This window comes from Falco cherrug, chromosome 18, assembly GCF_023634085.1.
Source record: "Falco cherrug isolate bFalChe1 chromosome 18, bFalChe1.pri, whole genome shotgun sequence".
In the NCBI taxonomy this organism is placed as follows: domain Eukaryota; kingdom Metazoa; phylum Chordata; class Aves; order Falconiformes; family Falconidae; genus Falco; species Falco cherrug.
In genome coordinates, this window is record NC_073714.1 from 3253087 (window position 1) to 3262048 (window position 8962).

Sequence of the window (8962 nt, forward strand, 5' to 3'; positions counted from 1 at the left end):
TCTGGCTGCCGGGGCGGGGAGCGGGGGCGCGGCGAGGGGCGGCTGCGCTCCCCGAGCCCCGGCGGCGGAGAGGGGGCAGAGCCGGCGGTACCGCCCGGCCCCTCCCCGCCCCTGCCCTCCCCGCCCCTCCGCCGGGCCCCGGAGCCGCGCACCGCGGAGGGCAGCGCAGCCGCGGGCGCCCTTCCACCGCCCTTCCGCAGGGGCAGGGGACCGGGACGGGGGGCTGTTTGTGGACCCCCGGGTCCCCAGCGCGCCCTCCCTCCATCCATCCATCCATCTCTCCCTCCCTCCATCCCTCCTTCCATCCCTCCATTCTTCCGTCCCTCCATCCATCCCTCCATCCTTCCCTCCCTCCATTCATCCCACCGTGGGGATGCACCTGCCCAGGGGGGTCTTTGTGCAGACCTCCAGCTTCTCATCCCTTCCTCCATCCCTCCTTCCTCCATCCCTCCATCCCTCTTTCCATCCCTCCATCCATCCCTCCAGCCTTCCCTCCCTCCCTCCATGGGGATGCACCTGCCTGGGGGGGTCTTTGTGCAGACCCCCAGCTCCTCATCCCTTCCTCCATCCCTCTTTCCATCCCTCCCTCTGCCAGGATGCACCTGCCTGCATGCAACAGGGGACCCCCAGGATGCCCCACTGCTGCAGAGCCAAAGGCGAGACGCCCATGCGTGCCCCCCACCCCACCTAGGACCAGCCCCAGGCCCCCACTCTGCTCCAACCGTGAGGATTAGAGACCTGCCGTGGCACAGGGACGTGGGTGCCTCGTCCCTGTATCAGGGAAATGCCACCAGCTGCAGGGGGGGGGGGGGGGGAGGGGAGAGGAGGGGGCAGGGGACCCCACCCAAATGGGGACCTACCGCTGCTCTGCGCTCCCCACTGCCGGGGTGTGTGGGAGGAATTGCACACGCACATGTGCACACACACATCCAGACGTGGGAATTACTCATTCACGTCTGAGGCTCTGCAGGCAGCCTGGCTTCCCAGGCAGCAGCACCTTGCTCAGCCCTTCCTGGCACCCAGCCCCTCTGCCCCTCACCCCCAGCAGGGCTGGGAATGGGGGTCATCACCTCCCCAACCCCTCTGCCGCTCCCTGGCCCTTGGAAGCATCCTCACTGCAGAGGCATGGTGCAGCTCTCCCGGCCGCAGCCTCCTCCTCCTCCTCCTCCTCCCAGCCCTGCGTGAGGTGGTGGAGACCCTTGCGCCTCTCTCTGTCCCTGACTTGGAGTCAGGACCCTACAAGTGCCAGCGATAGGGGGTCCTGACCTGGGACCCACAAAGGTCCTGAGTGGCAACGGGGAGGATGCTCTGCTTTGTTCACCTCTGAAATAACAGGCCTCAGGAGCACAGGGGGAGCCGGGGGGAGCACCCTGCTTTGTAAGCCCCGTAGGCAGCATGTGTTCTGCACCACGGGGTCGGGGGGGACACACCACTGAGCCTCCCCCTATTCACAGAGCCTTCACTCTGGAGCAAGGGGCTCTGAGAAATCAGCTGGCACATTGCCTTGGCAAATAGCACACAGGATCACGCTGCTCTTTGAGTCAAGATTCAGCCAGAAAGAAAGGGGGGGGGGACAACAAACAACAGATCAGAGCAATACGCATTAGTGAGACTTCCCATTTAACAACATCCTTTCCTGTCCTATTCTTTTCCTGCTCTTTGCTCTCCTTGGCTTGCCTTCTCTTTTATATGTATGAAAAAAACCAACACAGAGACTCTGACTTAGCAGGATGCCACTGTGCTTTCACAGAGCCTAAATGGAGACAGCAGTGAAAAGGAGCGTCCTTAGCTGCCCAGCACCACTTTCATTTTGTCAGGTCGCGGAGTGGCTCGTTCCACCGGGTGTTACACTTGTCTTTCTGCAGTAAGATTACCCGAAAGTCCCAGTGCCATTGCAAAGAAGCCACTGTTCCTCTCTCCCCTTTGTGCCTCTGCTTATCCCCTGCGTTCGCCGGAGATGGGATCCCAGCAGCAGGAACAACAATAGCGGCTTCAACCCATCACCGGGCACCTCTGCCTCTTCCTCGGGAAGGCAAATACCTGCTTTAATACCTGCTTTAATGCCATCTCAGAGCTGAGCAGAGGGAAAGCGTTTTCTTGGCCAGGAGAGGGATCTGCTCTCCTCTCTTCTCTCCACTCTTCGGCCTCACCGCTGTCTCCCTCTCCTGCCTTCCCAAGCTCAAGGCTGGGCTGTGTCGGAGGAGAAGGATCGCTCAGCCTTCACAGAGGTGACATCTGAGGACTTTTGTCCCCACAGCTGCTCCCAGGAGGAGAGGCACAGCTCAAACCTGGCATTTCCCTGCATTTTGTTTCCTTACAAAGGGACAGAGACCCTCAGTCCCCCACCCCAGAGGCTGCTGCTGGTTTTAGCAGAGGTGGCTTTGGGTTTCCCAGCCCATTTTGGCTCTGGGTGGTGCAGGAGCCCTACAGGATGGGTATCCCCACTTGCTCTGATGGGTGACATCCAGCCAACCCCATCCCAAACCTTCCAGGAGTCTGCATGTCCTGTTCCTGTCCCCAAGCAGGGTGGAGGGGCTCTGGAAGCGTGTTAACACACCCAGCCATGGCTCATCCTCCATGTGAGCACCCAGCCAGTGCTGGGGACCATGGGATCTGACCGGAAAACACCCGCCTCTAATTGCCTGAGCATATTCATTAGCTTGGCCACAGCAGCCCACCTGACAAGGGTCTGGGCAGGGGCTGTGAGCATCGCATCCCGCAGGGTTAATCCCAGCAGCATTCCTGCTGAAGGCATTGATTGCAGTGCATCCCTGCTCCAGCGTTATCAGGAGCAACCAGGTACCAAGCCTCTCATTTAGAATTTATTCCAGGGGAATTTATACCCCGCGTCACTGGGAGGCAGGGGAAGCATCACGCCGACCAGCTTCCCGCCTCAGCCAGTGTTTTGGGGGCAGGGCAGGTTGTGGTCTCCTTTAGGAGAAGGGGGGTTGTGCGGGATGGCGGAGGCAGCTTTTCCAGCTTTGTGGGGGCACACACGGGGCTTTCCCTTCCGCCGCCCTGGCAGCACAAAGGGGGCTCTGTCCAGGGTGAAGCTGTGTGGCCATTGACAAGGTCTTGGTCGGAGGGAGAAGGGGAGCACAGAGGGAGGAGGATGGGAGGCAAAGGTCTTAGGGGCCAAGGGAGACCTGCAAGGAACCATCGTGCCAGGGAGGAGGGGTGAGCACCAATACAACCCTGCAAGTATTTCTGTTGGGGGTGGGAAAAAAAAGAAGAAAAAAAAAAAAAAACCCACCACATAACGAAACGAACAACTTTATTATGCCACAGCACTGGGCAAATTCAGACCCTTTGTGAAATGACAACGCTAATCGCCAAAGCCGATTACAGAAACACAGCGGCTGGGCTGGCGCCGGCTGCCTGTGCTGCTGCCAGTCGCCCTGGTGCTTTCTGCTGCCTTCAGAGGGGCTGGACAAATTTGGGGTGAGGGGCAGTGGATGGCAGTCACGGGGTGCTGCTCCCCTCCCCAAATTGTCTTCTGCTTCCAGAGGATCCCACCCAAGCATCCCCTTGGCAGCGGTGGGGACGAGATCCCTGCGTGGGGCTGGGACAGCCCTTCTCCAGCTGGGCTTTGTTTCTGCATAGAAATTGATAAATGTGACCGGAGGATTTCTCCCCTCCTTCCGTTTAAGTCCCATTAATATGAGTTGGATTTGCTTACCCTCCTGACTTTAGGCTTTAATTCTGCAAAGCGTTATCACATTAATGGGAGTCAAGGTTGTTAAAGTGATGGATTATGCATTAACAGTGTAATCCATGGGGGGCAGAACCAGCCTTGGAGCTCTCCCCTACACTCCTTGTCTTCTTCTAGTCCTGGCAGCTATGAGAAGAGCATGAGCACCTCCCCAGGCAGCCAGAGGGTGACCCAGGGTCCTCAGGTTTCTGCCCTCAGGTGGTGCACGGGCAGGGCAGGAGTCAAGCAGGGGGTGCCTGGCTGGAGGGGATGAGGGCACAATCCTGCCTGGATGTCTGTGGCTCACAGGGATGCTCTTTTCCCCGCCTCTGGTACCCTGGCTCTGCTTTCCAAGCGATGCTGTATATCAGGCACCTGTAGCAAACTGAGTCCCACACAGGATTTTTCGCACCACTGGGGGTTTGCAGAGTCCCAAGTGGCTCCCAGGGACGGCTGGGAACCAGCTCCCAGGACTCTGCTCCCAGTCCTGGGGGGGGTCCTGAGCCCAGGTACAGAGCAGGACCAGCACATCACCTCCCCGAGCTGCAGCTCAGTTTGCAGAGCCCAGATGAGGCTGCGAGTTCCCAGGTGAGGGCTTTGCCTTCCCGGGCTGCGCAGCACACTGCATTCCCAGCAGCACAGCACCAGCTGCCCGCACCACCCGCGACCCCCAGCCCACACTCAGCAGCCCCCGCAGCACTGGCTGGAGGGTTTCCACAGGGGCTGTGAGTGATGGGAGCCAGGCCCTGTGCCGAAGTGCCCCATAACTCAGCCACGCTGCAAGCAGCACTAAGTTACGGCAGGGCGGCCGCACAGGTGCCGCCAGCCCATAACTTCCCAGACACCGCAGGCATGCTCCATTTGTTTAGTGTCTTTTAGCTCCAAAGCCCCAGGATTTTGCCCATTTGTTTCCCCCCTCCTTGCAGATGAGACTCTCTTTCATATTATTTTTTTAAAAAGAAACTCGTGCGAAGGGCTGCCTGAGTCCTGGCTGTGGAGAGGACATGGCTGGGTCACTGTGGGCACATTTGCTGTGCGCGGCGACAATTTGCTCGTGCAAAACCATGCCCGTAGCACTGGGCATCCATGGGGAAAGGCTGCATTGCTCCTCACCATGCAGAACGCCCACCTGCAGCTGGCTGCATGCCTGCTGCTGCTGGGGAAGCCCTGCATCTCCCTGCTCCTTCAACCGCTGCATCTTAGCAGGGTTTTCCACTCAGGGGTGCCCTCAAAAAGCCAGTCCCCAGGGGCCGAATCTGCTGATGCCGTCAGGGCTCACCCTGGCACAGACAGTCACACTTTTGCTCCCTCCGGGTGTCTCCTTGGGCATCATGTTTACAGGACTACTGCCAGCAGCCAGCTCATAGCCACTGGCTACGGGAGTCCTTACAACACCCCGACACTGATGGACCCCGACAGCTACACGCAAAGCAGAGGCTATTTTTTCCCTTGCTGCTGTTTTCTGAACTGATTCTCCCTCTTTAACCTCTGCTGAAGAAAGCAGCTCCTTCCACTGCCTGCTTCCCCATCGCCTGATGTCTCGGGGGTCATGGGGAAAGAAGTGGCACCTGCAGAGGCATTGAAGAAAAGGAGCCCAGCCGATACCAAATCACAATTTGACCCTGCCAAATAAAACACAGGGCTGGTTGCCAGGTCCCAAACCTGCCAGAGTGGAGAGTGTCACTGGCCAGGTCAGCCAGCAGCTCCTCCTCTATCCCATCCTCGACTCGTTTTGCGGCTCTCGCTAATGAGAGCGCCTCGGTGACAGCCATCAGCCCTATCGATCCCGTTCCCTGCTCTGTCCTGCCGGAGAGAAAGCGATAGTTCAGGGAGGACATGATTCTCCCTGCTAATTGAATGCTCCAGCACGGGGCTCCATCTGGCACGTTGACAGCACCGATCGATGCTGGGAGCTGCCGTGCAGGCAGTGGATCTGCCTACGTGCCCCGCGCCCAGCACACGGGCAGGGGGAAGCAGCGGGTCCCACCCCGCCAAGGATTTCCAAGCCGGAGCCAGGTTATCCCTAAAATACAGCCTCTCCATTGAGGGGACTGGGTTGGCAGCATGTTTGGGGACAGGGGACAAGTCCCACAGGTCCTGAGGTATCCAAGTTTTGGGAAGCCAAACTGGGGAAGGCGCCCTCAGGGATGCTGGATTGTCACAGCTCACGGTCTGCTCAGGGGATGCTGCAGCCGTTCCTCTCCTCTCGGTGAGTTTGTCGGAGTTTGCAGTGACCTGCACATGGCAGAGCAGTTCAGCTGGTGGCACTCGGAGGGACGGAGCAGCCCAGCCAGCTCCATTCGGGATGCGTGGAGCTGAGCTGTCAGGTCTTATGCTCACACACTCGTCAGCCTCCGCAGCCCCAAATTACAGCTGACATTTAAATAAAACCCCACGGCACCTGAGCGAGACGCCGAGCTGAAAGGGAAGCAGTTGGGGATTTTCTTGCAAAGGAACATATTTGCTTTACTCCTCTCTCTCCTTAGTGTCTGAGCACAGGCTCCCAGCCCCAGAGCCCCACTGTGTAGCTTTGCTGGGCACATCAGCCCAGGGACACCCCGGATTTTAGGTCAGGACCCTGCTGGGACAGAGTGACGGACCCTTCCACGTGCAAGCAGTTCCATCAGATGAAGGGCATGGGGCTGGAGGCAAAGGCAGAGAGGAGAAAAGGGGCTTTTCAGATGCTTTGGTAATGATGTGGGAAAAAGCAGGCTAATGAGGGCTGGTTCCAGTGTTCACGCACTCAGCCCTAATCAGGCAATGAAGCAAATTAAGTTTTACTAAAAGCTCAGGAGCCTGGGCTGGGCAGCCCTCTCCCACCCCCATGCTGCCTGGGCCTGGCGAATGAGATTTCCATCCACTCCCTGGATGTTAAATGAGTCATTGCCGTGGTCTGCGCTGGGGCAGGGAGTGCTGGTGTGGGTACGGCATCCTCGGCTGATGCTTCCCATGCCTTTGCTGCTCAAGTGGATTAACAGGACTGGGGCCCACATCATTAAACAACATTAAATTCCTATATATCAGCGTGCTGGCAGTGCAGGCAGTGGAGATGTGCTCTGGAAGGGGTCCCGGCCGCAAGCTGGGCAGGGGTCCCTGCAGCACGTGCCTATGCATCGTTGGAGGATGCGGGGAGCTGCTGCCGGGCTGGGCTCAGCCTCAGGCGCAGTGTGGGTCCCCTTCCCTCCTCTGCCTGGCACCGCGCTGGCGGCCGGCATGCTGGCAGCCAGCCCTCTTGGCCACCTGGCAGGCGAGCAGGTGGTCCCACATCAGCCCCAGCATGAAGGGCGAGCTAAGCATGTGGTGCCATCCTCCTGTGCTGCAAGCAGGGTCCCAGGAGGTGTCACATCCCCCCCAGAGCCCCCTTTCCTGGAGTGGGGATGCTCTCCATGCATCCCCCTCCAAAGGTGCCAAGGCTTGAAGGCAGGATGGGTAGTGAAGGGGTGGGAAGGGGGCATGGGGAGCATGGCTGGTTTCTGCCAGAGAAGGGGCCAGCATGCAGCGGAGCTGGGGATGGAGCCTGGAGCCCAGGGCTGGCCACCCAACACCCCGGTGAAGCTGCTGATAACCACAACCCAGCAGCGCTGAGGGCAGAGGAGCAAGGTGGCTGGGTCCGGGGGCTCTGTGCTGTGAGCCATTGGAAATTTTGGGAATGGCAGCTCTTCCCTGTCCCCTCCTGTGATTTCTGGGGACAGAGTGGCTTTGCTGAAGAGCAAATGGTGCTCAGTGCATCTCTGCAGGCATGAGCCCAGAATGTGGTGTCATTTAAAAGGGTATTGCATCCTCATCCCCAAACAGACCCTTCTCTAAAGCAGCACTGCCTGCTCCTCCTTCCACCCAAGACGAACCTCTGCGAGGTTCAGCTGGGCACTGGAAGCTTGAAGGAGCGGCTGGGTGGCTTTATGAACTGTTAGGATAATTTGAATTTTGGGAAAGAAGCAGAAATGGGGACAAAAGCAACCGAAGGGATGGCAAGGAGGAAACCAGAGACACGGCGCACGGGATGCCTCCCTCCCTCTGCGGTGCGAGGGAGGGCAGGGGAGCAGAAATGGTCTGACTGGGGTGGGGGGAGGGGCAACTGGGAGGAAAATCAAAGCAACGGGTGGGAAGGGCAACGAAATCCCAGCAAGCCCGCTGCCACCACCAGATCTTTGTAACTGCCGGCACAGTGCAACTCTGCCGAAATTCCTGCAGCAGGAAAGGAGAAACTGCTCTGTGAGGAAAGCTGGGGAAGGCAGGGGGTGTCGGGGGGACGCTGCCTTCTTCAGAGGTGCAGAGGCTGTGGGATGCTCCCCTTGTCACAGCGATGCAATTCGGGTGGGATGCACAGTCCTTTGCTGCCAGTGCGGGGTGACGGGGAAGGATGGGAGAGGACAGGCTTTGCTGCAGATGTGTGCCAGAAGTTTCTGCATCCTCTGGAGAGCGGTTGCTGGGTGCCAGGTGAGGTTCCCCCATCCCGTGCAGGCATGGATGCCTGCCCCCCACCAGTGCCTGGCAGCCCTCCCACCTCCCCGGCAGCTGGCACTGACCCTTGCCTGGGCTGTCGGGCTGGGAAGATGGTGAAGAAACCCCAGGGTTTGTAAAACGGGCCGGGGAATGGACAGGAGAGCTGGGATTGGCATCCCTGCCGTGGGCAAGGCTGCGGCAGAATGTGCAACCCGGGTGTCAGACATTGGAGCGTGCACCGGGGACAGACCCCCGGGAAAACATGGCAGGAGATGTCCAAAGCCATTCCCTGCTCCGCTGTCATGACTTGCCCCTCAGTCCCTGGCAATATCCCCAAGTCCCTTGATTATTTTTATTGTGTCTCTCTTCCACTCCGAGCCCTGCCTGCTGTGTCAGCAGGCGTATTTATAGCATCGCTCTCCTCCCAGACTGATGTCAGGAGCATCTTTTCCCAGGCTGATCACTACCTGTCACTCCAGGCTTTTTGACACTGGCCGAGGCACTTGCTGTCACTTTTTCTCTGCAGCTGACTTTTGCTCCGCAGGAGCACGATGTTTCATATGCAAACACCTTCCATCTGTCTGCAGGCAGCTCTGGGTGATGGGGAGCCCCAGGGGACATCCCCAAGGGGCTGTCCATCCCCTGGGGGGGCCATGCCATGGGTAGGGGTGAGTGGCAGCAACCCTGAGCACGGCTCCAGCCAGCCACCTCCCCCTCCTCCTGCCTGGGATTTGCTGCTTTCGTTTGCCTTGGCACTGGAAGGTGAGCTTAATTATGGATGCTTTTATCCGCATTAATAACATTTGCACTGCTGCAAGCCAGGACAGC